At 46.6% G+C, this 14,404-nt stretch overlaps 1 long non-coding RNA gene across 1 annotated transcript; it reads right to left on the reverse strand.

Annotated features, from left to right (window-relative positions):
* Positions 1-964: 964 nt before the first annotated feature.
* LOC143441985 (uncharacterized) lies at positions 965-8,700 on the reverse strand. The gene is made up of 3 exons (XR_013109820.1): positions 6,765-8,700; positions 3,903-5,491; positions 965-2,709 (listed from the first exon to the last, which is right to left on the reverse strand). It is a non-coding gene; the product is annotated as an uncharacterized LOC143441985 (long non-coding RNA).
* Between the last annotated feature and the right edge of the window lie 5,704 nt (positions 8,701-14,404).

Here is a 14,404-nt window from a genome sequence, read left to right on the forward strand (position 1 = left end):
CAGAAGACAGCATCAGATCCTTTAGGACAAGGCTCCCCCCACCCCCCACTGTAAGTACTGAGAACCAAACCCAAGCCTTCTGCAAGAGCAACAGGTGCTCTTAAACACTGTGTCAACCCTCCTGCCCTTAAATGTCTATTTTTGAGGTTGTTCTAAGCTCCAATCTCAGTCCCCGTGCTATGTTGTCACCTCCCCAAGCCCCCAATATCATCAACAGCCCCCCACCAATATCATCAATGCAGCCTACCCCACCCCCAATATCATCAATAAGAATCGGCTATTCTGGTTCAGTTGAAACCATTAGGAACTCTCTAGCCTCTGCCTCCTAAAAGGTATTCAGCCCACTGCTATCTAGGGACAAGATGCTCAGGGAACCAACCTTTGTTCTTTGTCTTCCCACCTGGCCAGCTGTTTCCCAGGCAGGCATTGTTTGACCCTGCAGCCTCTCTGGAAGACTAAGGAGCCTGCAAATGAACCAGAAGAGGGCTTCCAAGTAACTGGTCCCCTCCACCTCTGGTTAGGGGACAGGTGCCCATTTTGAGAAGTTCATCTAGACGTTAGCTACAAACTAGCTGGAGGTTTACAGGTAGAGGTCCAAGTTGAGAGAGCGACTGGGCAGCAGTCAGTTCAAAACCCATGTCTCTTTGTCTCCTTTGAGTCTTTATTTTGGTGACAGCTCTCTTCAGAGGGGACAGATGATGCATTCAGGGCCATAACCCAGGACCAGAAATTCAAGATGGGAGCCCGCAGGAGGGGCAGAGAGATGGAGAGTTCACATTGCAGCAGGCTGTTTCCAGCTTCATGACAATTTATTCTCCAATCAAGAGCGATCCTCCTCACTCTGCCGAATCATCCAACAGTCCTCCCCCCATTACATCAAGAAAGAGGAGCCGTAACAAACAGCATTACGACGTCACAAATCAATTTTATTGAAACCGTATTAGGGTTCAGTAAAACTGAAGGATCAGACACCGAAGGAGAGGAAGCCAGGGGAAGAGAAGACAGCACACCAAGATTTACTTCTGAGTGCTACAAAATATTGAACTAAAAATAACATTAAAGACGAAATTTGTAATGAATCTCAAGCTGCTAAATTCCCCCAAGGCTGAGTCTGCCAAAGGCTTCGTGGCAATCCTCTGTTCTTTCCTGTCTTTATTTAAATATTTTATACAGTTGTCTATGTTCATGTGCAGAGCGAACTGTCATTTATATTTCAGTCCACTCTAAAATGGATCTTAGGCTACCTCAAGCTGAGCTGCGTGCAGTGTGGGGCTGAGCTGAGAGGTAGGCTGGAACGGGGAGTATAAATGAAGACTGATACTTAATGTACTTTGTGTGTACTTTTATTTCCCTGTCATGTTTTCCGCCTTAAACCTGATTTGTAATTCTATGGGTTTTGTGACATTATGATAAGATGCGATGCGCACAAGACTCCCATTTAGCAGGGACATTGACGGGCATTTGAGTTAAAGAGAGTGGTTGACGGAAGCGAGGCTGGATTCGGACCCTGCGGCTTAATGCGTAGCTGAAGAAGTTGCTGCGGCTGAGGCCTCAGTATTTCATGCTTTTCTATACATTAGACTTTGCCAAAGTGAGCTTTTGGAAGAATAAAGCATTTCCGAGATAAATTCAATTTTCGCTAGTGTTGAACTGAACTTTCTATGTCACTTACGGATTCGCTCCAGGTTGGGTAGAAAAGTGCATTTTCTTAGTTTATGGATCAAGGGCAGGCGTGGGGAGCGAGGAAGGAGCAGTCAGTTTGACCAGTTTGGGGCGGTCAGTGTGGACCGTCTTGAGGAGGAGTTTCCTTATAGACTCTGCGGGGGACAGGAAGGGGGAAAAGAATGCCCAATGGGGTTCCTTTTGTGGGTCCTGCAGAGGTACTGAGGTGTGTGGGTCAACAAATCACAACATCTGCAAGGTCAGCCATGGAGTTCTGGGGAAATGAAAGCACAGAGGGGCGGGGTTCCTGTCCTTATCCCCTCAGCCCATCAAGGGCCACCAGGGCTGACATAAGAACCACCTGGAAGAAGTGTGTTCTTCTGTCCTAAAGTCAGCTGAGGACCAGAGCTCCGTGGGCTTACCCCTGCCACATCCCTAGAGAGGATACTCACCCAGACCAGCTGAAACTACCCTTGGGGGCTCCCTTCAGAACATCTGGGCACATCTCCACCACCTGTACATATCCTGAGAGAAAATGAAGGCCAGTGGGCTGTTTATGGGAACCAAGGGACAGGCTGTAGAGAAGTGCCCACCATCTCCATGCTGGCTTCTCCTTAAAAAAACCATAGATCCAGGTTTAAATTATGATGCCTGTGTTCTCTGAAGCAAGCTGGAGCACACTGAGCAGGAAGAGTCTTTCCCCTCTTCTCCTCCCACCCATTCCCATTTGGAATGGAGATCTTTATAGATAGAATTAATGAAATAAACCCCAAATAAAATCATCCGTGATTAACCAGGTGGGTCAATCACAGGTCTTCTGATGAGAGACGGAAGAGTTGAGGATGAGGAGAGATGACACTAGGTGAAGATGCTGAGAGACTGAAGTGATCCATCCACAAACCAGGGGATGCCTGCACCATCCGGATAGGTGTGGAGCTTGTCCACTGTGTCTTTGGAGGAAGTGGAGCCCTCTTGATACCTTGACCCCAGGCTTGGGCAGCTACAACTAAGCATATTGGTCAATTTTCTGTTGCTTTAACAAAACACCTGAGAAGACAATAAGAGAGAGGAAGGGAGGGTGAGAGGGAGGATAAGGAAGGAAGGGAAGAACAGAGAGTTGATTTGGTAGCTGGAGAGAAGGGTCAGTGGTTAAGAGCACTTGCTGCTCTTCCAGTTTGGATAACAAACTCAGGCAGCTTCCAGCTGCCCATAACTCCAGCTCCAGAGGATCCAACAACCTCTTCTGGCCTCCGCAGGTACCCTTACATGCATGACACCCACACACGGATTCGTGAATGTACATATTAACAAACTCACACACATGCATATTAAAAAAATTATCTTTAAAAATGGAAGATTTATTTTGGTTTCTAGTTTCGTGGTGTGTGTGTGTGTGTGTGTGTGTGTGTGTGTGTGTGTGTGTGTGTATGTTCCTGTTGGCATGTGCATGCCACAGCATGTGTTGAGGTCAGAGAATAATCTTGTGTGCTGGTCCTTGCCTTCTACCATACCTTGTTGTTTGTCCCTATCTATGCCAGCCTGGCTGGCCAGGGAACTTCCCAGGATTCTCCTGTCTCCACCTTGCATCTTGCCCTAAAAATTTTGAGGTCACAGATGCATTACACAGCTTTACAGGGTGCTGGGGATCTGAACTCAGCCTCTGACATTTAAACAATAAGAGATTTACCCTGTGAGTTCACCTCTCTATCCCATGAACTGATGGTCAGCAGACTCCATTACTTGCTACAAGGGCTTGCTGAAACGAAGCTGCACACTTGGTGGTAGTCAGGAAGGGGACAGAGAGAAGAGGGAGAGAGCGAGATAGGGAGGGAGGGAAGAGAGAGAGGGAGGGAAGAAAGGGAGGGAGAGGAAAAGGACAGAAGGAGGGAGGGAGAAATGAAAGAAGGGAAGCAGGAAAGGAGAGAGGGAGAGAAGAAGGGAGGGAGGGAATGGAGCTAAGGGTAAAATATACCCTCCAAATCCATTCCCGTAGGAGGAGCTAAGGTGGGAGAGTAAGGAGAGGAAGAGGAAAAAGAAGAGGAGAATCGAGGCGAGGGAGGCAGGGAGAGATGTAGGAGGATGAAGAGCCACACAGGTATAGAGAACAGTCCCGGGTAACAACTAATATTTAGTTAGCTAATTGGGAAACACCTCTAATTGTATGGCATATTTTTATTGAGCATTACCAAACATATAAAGCCTTTGATTCATATTTAAGCTTTAGAGTCTCCTTTACCTACCAGGCCCACGTGGATGGCAGGATGGTCTGGGTACAGCCCAGCTTTGTAGAGACAGCGTGGAAGATTAGCAGAGTCATCTCCCACGCTGGTGTCTCGAGGGTGGCAGGGCCGGTGTCTCTGGGTACCTGAGCGAACTGCCCAAGCTGAGTGGTACGCTGCCAGGGCTCCTGGCCTCAGGCCTAGGCTAGTCGGGAACATGGCGGCTGATTAAGAAAAGCCAGGTTGAATGCCACTGATTTAAATATCACCGCAACACATTCCCTCACAAACTTCCTTTCTTCTCCATCTCAAAATAGCCCATTAAGCTTTGAAGTAAAATTAATGGCATCAGAGCCTCAGTTACCCAATCTATTCTCAAGGTCCTACCTCTCTGAACATTGCTGTCCTGGGGACCAAGTGTTCCACACACGAACTTCTCAAGGGCGTTCCAGATCCAAACCAAAAAAAAAAAAAAAAAAAAAAAAAGTCTGCCTTTTAAAGCCACCTGGCTAGGGTAATTCACTGAAAGGAGAAAACAAATTCTCCTTCTTTCTTTTGTGCCCCATCTCAATGGGAATGTTGTCACTGTCGTTCCTGTGGGACAGCTGAGAACTGTGGTCATGTCACTATGGTGGGTACAGGGCTGAGAAAATGTTCACACTCAGTGGGTGATGCTCTTTTTTAGTACAATACACTTTCTAATAGCAACGTTGTTAGGGTGAGTCGAGGTGACCATGGCCCTTTTCTTCTCCCCACAGGGATGCCTGGACTATCCTCAGAGTCTACGCTTTTCAGAAAGCTCATAGAGGCCTTCCCCTCATGATGGGGTGACTTTGACTTCAAAGTCTATCAGATCCAGCCCCAGCTGCTTAGAGGTTGTCTTATGGATGCCTTGAATTTTACACACAAGGCTAAGAAGCTGCTCGACTCAGAATTCCTTCAGCCTCAAGGAACAGAACTCCATTTATTCAGTTTAAGGAAGGAAGCAGATTCTGTTGTTAGGAATCATAGACTTTAAGGGAATCTAAGCAGGCAGGGCTGTACGGCCATCTCTGCATGTACTCTGGTACTGGTGTCTCTCTTCCCTCTGTCTCCTTCTGTCTCCTCCTGAAGACAGGCTACCCTGTCCTTTTAGGGAAAGAGGATAGAAACACGTGGCTCTCCTACATTGTCCTTAGACCAAATCTTTGCCTTAACTCCAAGTCACAAGCAAGGATACAGTGATAAGCCACAGCTTGGGTTAGGTATCTGTCCACTCCACTCTAGTCCATTAAGACCACAGCAAGACAGCCAGAGTATAGTACGGCCTTGGTGTTAGTCTTGGGACCTGACATCAGGTCTCAGGCACAAGGATACAACGAGGGGGATGAGCAGGGAAAATCCTCTTCTTGTCCCAAGTTTCAACAACCACTGTATGGTTTGAGTCTGAAATGTCCGTACCTAGTTCCCAGCTTGGGATGCTGTGCTAGGATGTGCGGCCTAGTGAGAAGAGGCAAGTTGTTGGAGGCAGGTTCTTGGTGGTCCATTTTGCTCTCTGTCTTCAGTCTCATTCTCTGCTGCCTGCTCAGGTGTGATGCCTTCCATGCTGATGAGCTGATGTCTCTCTGAAGCTATGAACCAAATAAACCTCCTGTCTTACATTGCTTTCTACCAGATATTTTGGTATAAAAACAAGAACATTAACTAATATGAAAACCTGTCGTCTCATTAGACTCCAAGACTTATAACCAGAGGAGTCTCTTGGGACAATAAAGCCTGACCAGAACCTTGCCTAGACAGGTTCCTATGTTCTTGATTCTTTATAGTGACTTGGCAGCTTGGCTTATGACAGAGGGTTGTGTGGCTGGGGATGAAGTGGAAGTCTGGACTGAAACTTTATCTAGAGACTACTCTTTTGTGGAGTGGAGAAATGGTTCAGCACTTAAGAATGCTGCTCCTGCAGAAGACCTGGGTTTTTTTCCCAGAACCTAAGTTGGGAAGCTTAAAATTACGTATAACTCCAGCTCTGGGAAGATCTGACAAGTCTCACCATCATGGGCACCAGGGCAAACACACAAACACACAGACACACACATGCACATACGCACACACACATGCATGCACGCACGCACTCGCACACACACACATGCATGCACGCACGCACTCGCACACACACACACACACACATGTACACACACACACGTACACATGCATGCACTGACATATGGCCTGGGAAGATATTCTGAGTGTCCCGGCTCAGGCAGGCCAAGCCTGATGTCTCGGGGAGATCAAGGTTTTGCCTTTTCTCTCCTCCTTTACACACAACACAAGTCGGATATCTCCTAACATCCATCCATCTCGCCTTCCTATCTCCTTGGTAATTCTAGGCCTCTGACTTTTCCTCTGCAAAATGGATATTTTTGTTTAAGACAGTACTAGCCTGGAACACATGATCTCTCCCACTCAGCCCCCTGAGTACTAAGGTTACAAAGTGTATACCACTATGCCCAACTTTAAATGGCCATCAGCAAGACAGTTTCTGAATTGTTATGGGTATGCATTGATAATAAAATGTTTAGCATACCAATGTAACTAACGTAATTCTGTGACTATCAAGTTCTTGTGGCAAGGCCTCAATTTTGCTTGACTCCAGGGCAGAATTTCCTTCCTAGAGCAGGAGTGTATAGCTGATGGCCCCTGGGACAAACATCAGTGTGATTTCTGCAGTGGTCCTGTGACCCTGAAGTCTCCTGCAGGGTAGAGTCAGACACAGGGGAGCGGATAGGAGCAGAGCTAGGCAACCCTTCTGTCTCATTGTGGTTCTGCTGGGTTAATCGCCAGTGGGAGCAGGCCTGCCCTGACCTCTCTGTGTCCCCTTAATCTCTTTTGTGTTTCAGCACTGACCCCAGGCATCCATTTGACTCCAGAGCCTCTTTCTGGTCACAGAACACAGGCATCAGTGAATGGATCCGCTTTACATGGCACATCTGTAAGGTGATGATGAACTCAGTAGCCTTGAGCCAATCCAGGGAAGTGGGCTGTGCATTGCCCTGTAGCTGGGTCTGTGACCCCAGGGCTCTTCCTTAGCAAGGAGAACACGTGTCCTGGGGAAGTGACCAAATAATAGTAGGGAAGTGCAATGAATATTTAAGGGGACATTGAAAAGACCATCCTCTCCCCAGTGACAAAAGAAATCTTGTGTAGTGGCCCAGACAGCAGCCCCGAAGACAAGCAGGTCAAATGCCTTGAACTCTGAGAAATTCATTCTGTAAGCAGAGGTCACAATAGGTTCCCCTTTTAGGTCATTATCAGGGACCTTACTGGGACACAAGGATGTGAGATAGAAAGATGACATTTGACAGAGACTCTTAACTACAAAGAGCATTATAAAAACAGCCATAATACTCACACTTGGGATGCTGAGGCAAGAGGATAGTGAGGTTGAATCCAGCCTGAACTGCAGAGTAAAATCTTGTCTAAGGGGGAAAAGGGTGTTAAGGTAGGGTATATTTCACACACACACAGGGGACACAGGAGATGCCTCCTGAAGCAGGATAGAGATTTGAAGATACTGCCCTTGAAGAGGGAATGACCAAGCCGTTAACCCTGGGTGTTTAACAGCATGACAAGCTAGCTATAAGACAAGGAACAGATTGTCCCTGAGAGCCTCCAAGAGGGTGAGGCAAGCCTACACCCCCTCAATTGATGACCAGCAACACCAATTTTAGTCCTCTGGCCTCTAGAGCTGTAGAGAATCAGTGTGTGTAATTTGAAGTCACCAAGTCCGTGATATTTTTGTGCAGCACACACAGGAAGCTAACACACCACAAAGGAGGGATCTGTCTCCCAACAGGTGCAACGGATTCACTGCCTAGAACAGCAGCTCCCAAAGGCACCAACTGGAGCTCCGCGTTCCCAAGCTCTACACTTCTTCCTAATTGGGTGTCTTCCAAGTTGTTCTCCCCAGGCAATGTGAGCACCAAGAGAGGAAAGTCCTGTACTGTACATCCCTATCTTCTTGAAACCTGGTTGTGCCTGACCTATAAGAATAGGTATAAAGAATTTCTTGTGCGGGGCATGGTGGTATGGGATATAATTTCAGTGCTTAGGAGAATGAGGCAGGAAGATTGGGAATTCCAGGACAACCTGGGCTACATAATGAATCCTTGTCTCAAAAAAAAAAAAAAAATCCAATAACTGAATGCTTGGTGAGCAGATGGATGTCTACATAGAACAGTGATCCTCACATTTCTACTGTTGCAACCCTTTAAGACAGTATCTCATGTTGTGCTGAAACCCCCAACCTTGCTTCTTCATAACTGTAATTTTGCTACTGTTATGAATTGTAATGTGCATATTCAATAATCTGATATCTGATAATTAGACCCCTGTGAAAGGGTCATTAGACTCCCCAAAGGGGGTCTTCACCCACAGGTTGAGAACTCCTGACATTGGGCCAGCTAGGGCTGCAAATCCTACTTTGAAATGTTAAGTAGAAGAGGTCTCACACTTCTGAGTTCTGTAAGAAGGGAAGGATCTAGAAGCTGCATGTTTAATGGTTTTATTTTAAAAGATCCCTTCCCAAGGCCACCTGCTATGGTGCTAATGGGACTTTTTGGCTGACCATGGGTGAGTCACTGGGGTTGGATGCTTCTTGACCACCCGAGTACAGATTTGATTTTCTAAATAAATATTAGGAGTGACAAATAGCAGGAAATTATATGGCTCCATCTGAGGAGGAGCCTATTGGGACAAGACCTTAGTTGGGATCCGTTGGCAAACACCTAGATGATAATAGCCTAAACGGTTGCTGGAGACGAGGCAGAGAACAGAGAGGTAACTGCTTCGAGCGCAGAGAAGTTTCTGTGTAAACACATCTTTTTTCTGAGGGCTGGCGATTATTTCCAAGAATTACAGATTTGGGGAATTTACTCGGGTGGGAACAGCTGCCACTCCAAAAGCCAAACTCTGAGCCAGAAAATATTGTGCTTTGAGCTGAATAGTTTGGCTTCGGAAGATGAGCGAGGCTTCTCCAAGAAGCTCCTGTCTTTGCTCGACGTGTCTGCCCACTTCTTGCATGGTCCCAGGTCCCAGGCAGGCTGCTCCATTCGAAGACAAGATCCTCAAATTGCCTCTTCTTCCAAGAGCATCAGCGGCTCACTGTAATTAAAGACCACAGCTCTCATTTAATAGTTCACAGGGTGGGCGGCAGAAATAATGACGGTAACCAACTGAAAGCATTCCAAGGGGATGTATGAGGTGCTACGGGAGCCTCCAGGGGGCTCTCCCTCCCTGGGCTCCTCAGTCTTCCCATCTGTTGAATGAGGGGAGTCTCTCTCTACCGATGAGGGCTGCTTATTAACAGGGGCAATTGAAAAGCCTTGAGGTAACACAGGGGCTGCTCATTAGTTAGCACCAAGTGCTGCTTGGAAGATGTGGGTCTGGCCTTAGATTTTTTTTTTCTGTTCTGTCGTTGTGATTACGTGGAGGTGGAACCCTCAGCTTGATTTCTGGGTAGTTTCCACCTTATCCTTGCATTGCACTCATCTTCTTTAGGAAAAATGAACGTTTCTAAAGCTCAGACCCTTAGGCAAGCAAAAGTAGTCAGTTAGTGCCCGATAAAGTTGTTACTGTTGTTGCTTATTCAAGGCAGAGTGACCACAGGTCCACAGTCTTATCATACCACACACGTTCCTTTTAAATCAGTATGAATACAAAAAAAAAAAAAAAAAAAAAAAAAAAAAAGAGTTGAGTTGAACAAATGCGTTAGACAAATATAAGCACAGATGTCACTTGGACATGGTGGCACATGCCTGTTATCTCAGCTACTCTGGGGGCTGAGGCGAAAAGAGGGCAAGAAAGATCGCAGTCTGGGCTACATAGTGAATTCAAAACCAGTGTAGGTAACTGAGAAGGCGTCTGCATCATAACAGTGAAGATAAAATTAGGGTTGTGGTATGTAGCTCAGTGCTCAATGCTTGCCTACCGAGTGTCGGACCCTGGGTTCAATCCATGGACTGGAGCAAAAGAAGAGGAAGAGAAACATGATGAGAGGCTGGGAGATTGAAGCACAGATATTAGGGGAGAGAGTGCTCTTAGGATGCTGTGCTCCACAGTCCCAGGAACCCTTGCAGCTCAGCTCTCTGTAAATCCTTCCCTTTTAAAGTTCATTACTATTGTAACCAACACAAAAACAGTTGTGCATATTTATGGAGTGTGGTGCAGTGTTTCAATGCACGTATAGAATGAGCAACGACCGGATTGGGATAACTGGCAGATCCCTTGCCTCAGACACACATCACTTCTTAGTGTTGAGAACGTTCAAAAATCCTTTCTGCTGGCTATTTGACGAATCTCTGTCAACTACTGTTAGTCTACTCTGGAGAGCACAGTAGTGGCTAGTTGCTCCTCCCTGCAACTGTCAAGAGTGGTCAGGGTGTTTAGCGTGTTCCTGTTTTCCGGGTGTTCTGTGTTCCGAATTCTCAGGCCACGCCTTCTCCTCCCTGCCCCGTGGGAGCTAACTGGCAGGATTTCAGGCCACGAGCACACTGACCATCCTCCTTTCCCTCTGACAACACTGCCAATGCCAATTGACACTGCAGGGGAGGCAGCTCCTGCTCACGCCACATAGGCTGGCAGCATCTTTTGCTTCCTTGACACATTAATACTTCCATCAAAAGACATATATTTGGGTGTATGTGCTATGGCAGAACCCAGCAACCTTCTCCTTCTGCCTGTTTACATTTAAAAAATCCTCATTACAATTCAAATTACTTTCAAATTATGCTCATCTGGATTTCCCTGCTTTATAAAGACTCCCAGGCCTATCTCTTTCTGGGGTTATAAGTTAAAATATTTTTATTATGATAGAAACTGCTTTTAAGATTCCACAGACATTTGCTAAACGGTGGGTAAGATGGCTTCACAATGGAGAAGCCCCCCTCTCTCAGCCCACCCTCAAGGAAAGGAAGAGGAATGAGCTTTGAGGACGAACTTGAGGCAGTAGCTGTCAGTCAGGGAAGCAGCTAAGGGCTGGGGCTAACCCATCCACTGTAGACAGTGTGAGGAACATTATTCACCACCCTTCATAGGAATTCTTTGAGCTGGGTGTGGTGGCATCCACACATAAGGTCAGCATTCAGAGGCTGAGGCATGAGGGTGTCCAGTTTAAGGTCAGCCTGGCCTACCTAGCAAAATCCTGTCTTCAAAACAAAATGAAACAAAAAACATAGACAAGTGTAAACTTGCACCAAGATGACTCCCAACCTAGAACAAAATGACCCACAATTATGGCTCATTCTCAGATCAACACCTTGGTTACTCTTAGGGGCTCTACAGTGTTGTAGTAGGGGATAGGGGTGGGGAGATTGTGTGGGCTTCTCAGATGAGCCAACCGAGGAGATCCAGGCCAGGCATGCTCAGGCTTGACCCCTAGCTACAGACATCAGCTCTCTCAAGTCGGCATTGGGAATTGGCTGTGTTCACAACCAGGAAACAAACCATGTCAGTGTCAGGGAGGCCTCTGAAATGTGGTCATTACACACACAAACACACACACACACACACACACCTATTCATGGCAGTTATGTAGTTATGTTTTTAAACAGAACTATAATATTCAATACAGATTTATGGCCTTTATGTCTCACACACTAAGAACCTTGAAGGCCTCCTGTGCATCTCTGATGGTCCTCCGTCCATTCCACACTTGGGCTTCCTGGTAAATCCGTATTGACTATTCTGCTGGGAACTGAAGTTCATCATTGTCTCTTTTCTACAAGGACCACAGAGGCAGGCGACAGAAGGGTTGTCCACAGGACTCGTTGCACATAAGACAAGCCCCAGCGCTGATGTCTTGGTTGCTGCAAGAACACTGGGTCCAGGAGCAAACTGCCCCCTTATTAGAGGGCCTGAAGCTATCTGTCATTGTGCTGGACTTAGTCCATCCTTTTTTAATCCAAGGGAGCGGAGCAGTTCTGAGACCTACCCTAGCATGGCCTCTTTCCCAACCAGATCTTCTGCCTGGGTCACTAGGCTTGGCTTTTCATGACCGGATGTGTTCTGGAAAATTCCTGGATTGCTCCCTTTGCAGGTCCCTTAGGAATGGTTTCTGAGAAGGCGACAGTTGTGGCCACATGTGTGAGACCAGGAAGGGTGAGACATGGTTTAAATGATGAAATTTTTAAAAACCTCATTTATTTTTTAATTAATTAATTTATTTGCACCAAAATCTGTCCCTGTCCCAGCCCCCCTCCCCCCAAAAAAACTTCATTTAAGTAAAGAAGTCCCAGATAGATCCACTAATCTTGTCACTGTAAGCCCAACACAATGACATTAGAAGCTCAGGATATGGTCTGTGCAGAGACAATAAACCGCACACAAGATGCCAGCTGGCTACCATTCATGATAGGCAGGAAAGGAAATAAATTGGGGATGTTTTTCCAAATACCTACAAATAATGAATGAGTGAATGAATGGATGGATGGACATAACTTGGTGAAGGAACTAATACTTGAAGCATAGTGGTATAGCCAGGCCTAGTGGCAGGGAAGCCCTCCTTAAAGATGTGACATTCCAGATGAGAGTGGAAAGGATAGGAAGAGATTAACTCAGAGAAGATGGAATGACATGACAGAGTTCCAGAGAGAAGGAATACAGATGTTGTGGCAGAGAAGACCTGGGGCTTCCTGGAGACAAGTGTGTTCAGGGACTCTGCATCTGTCAGGAGCCAGGCTGGTCATTCCCCCAGAGAGCTGCCAGGACTTGACCATCCCCCCTCAACACACACACCTTTATCCTTCTCAGTATCCTTTCTCATAAGCACCACTTGTCACCCCCTCAGCCAGGGGTGTTTTATTACAGTACAAGAAGCAAACTAGGATGGTATATGAGTGTTTCAGATGCATGTATGCGTGCATTTGTACCTCAGCGGGAGAGTACATGGTCACCAAGCACTAGCTCCAAAGGTTCAAAATCTTCAGTGTTGGTGGGAAATAATTCTGTAAACACCCACATTAGTGAATTCTGATACCATTAATATTGTTTCAGACATAAGCATGAGCCTTGACTAAAGACTTATTTGTAAGGACTTATAAATTTATAATTATAAATTTAAATTATAAAATTAAAAAGTTGTAAAATTATAAGGACTTATTTACAGGCCCGTTGAAGCCTATACATTTTGAGTCTAGTTATATTTATGCAGTTACTATGTTGCACTCCGTTTTATGCAATACGCTGTGTACTCCTACAGTCATAAATACTTTCAGGAGACACAAATATTTTCATAAGAAAAACAGCAGACATACTAATTTTGTTTGGACCAAAAGGAGAAAACTATTAGATTAATAGTGGGAAAACCATCTCAGTTTCTTTTCTGAGAACCTTCTCAGATTATCTTCTTCAGAGTATCAGGGAGAGAATTAAAATCCAAAGTCCAAGGCACTTCTCACCTTAAGGTTAGGCCATCTAAGGTCTGAGGGCACTAAGCATATAATTAAAGTCACAAGGAAGGAATGGTGGGTTGGAGAAGCCATTGGAGCTGAGAGGGAGCTGGGCTGGGCTGTTATGACAGCAAGTATGAGTTGAGGCTAATTCTGGGACCTGGAGACAGAAAACTCTCCTTCTCATCACATGTGGAGGGTGCCTGTGACTGTGCTTGTTCATGTATGTGCATGTGTGTGTGTGTGTGTGTGTACTAGTATGTGTATACTTGTGTGTGTATACTTGTGTGTGTATGTGCATGTGTGCCTGTGTGTTGGAGCTTGAACCCAGGGCTTTGTACATGTGAATCAAATGCTTTACTGCCTAGCCTTGCCCCAAACCCATAATAGGGTAGGAGGGATTCAAACAGGAACTTTACCACTGAGCCACACCTCTAGCCCTGACTGGGGGAGTATAGGCAAGTACTCTGCCACTGAGCCACATCCCCAGCCCCTCACTGGGGGACTCTAGGCAGAGGCTCTACCACTTAGCCACGCCCCTAGCACCTCACTGGGGGATTCTAGGCAGAGGCTCTACCACTGAGCCATGGCCCCAGCCCCTCACTGGGGGTGTCTAGGCAGGTGCTATACCACTGAGAGCCCTGGCCCCAGCCCCTCACTGGGGGATTCTAGGCAGAGGCTCTACCACTGAGCCATGCCCCCCAGCACCTTACTGGGGGATTCTAGGCAGAGGCTCTACCACTGAGCCATGCCCCCAGCCCCTCACTGGGGAAGCCTAGGCACGTGCTATACCACTGAGAGCCATGGCCCCAGCCCCTCACTGGGGGCTCCTAAGCATATGCTCTATTACCACATAGGCATCTCTCCCAGCCCTGCCCTTGTTCTACTTGAACCAGATGTCTCTATGAACTGAAGCTTGCAATCATTTGCCTAAATTTCCCAAATGCCGGTGTTATAGGCTTGCACCACCACACTGGCCCATAGAACTCTCCAAATCATTCTAGACTGTATGTAAGGTCCCCTCTTCTTGCCCATAATTGCTTTCTGTGTTTGGAGCTGTGACTGAGGACTAGGAGTGGGGAAGATAAGACGAGGTGCCAA

This window comes from Arvicanthis niloticus, chromosome 1, assembly GCF_011762505.2.
Source record: "Arvicanthis niloticus isolate mArvNil1 chromosome 1, mArvNil1.pat.X, whole genome shotgun sequence".
NCBI classification, from domain to species: domain Eukaryota; kingdom Metazoa; phylum Chordata; class Mammalia; order Rodentia; family Muridae; genus Arvicanthis; species Arvicanthis niloticus.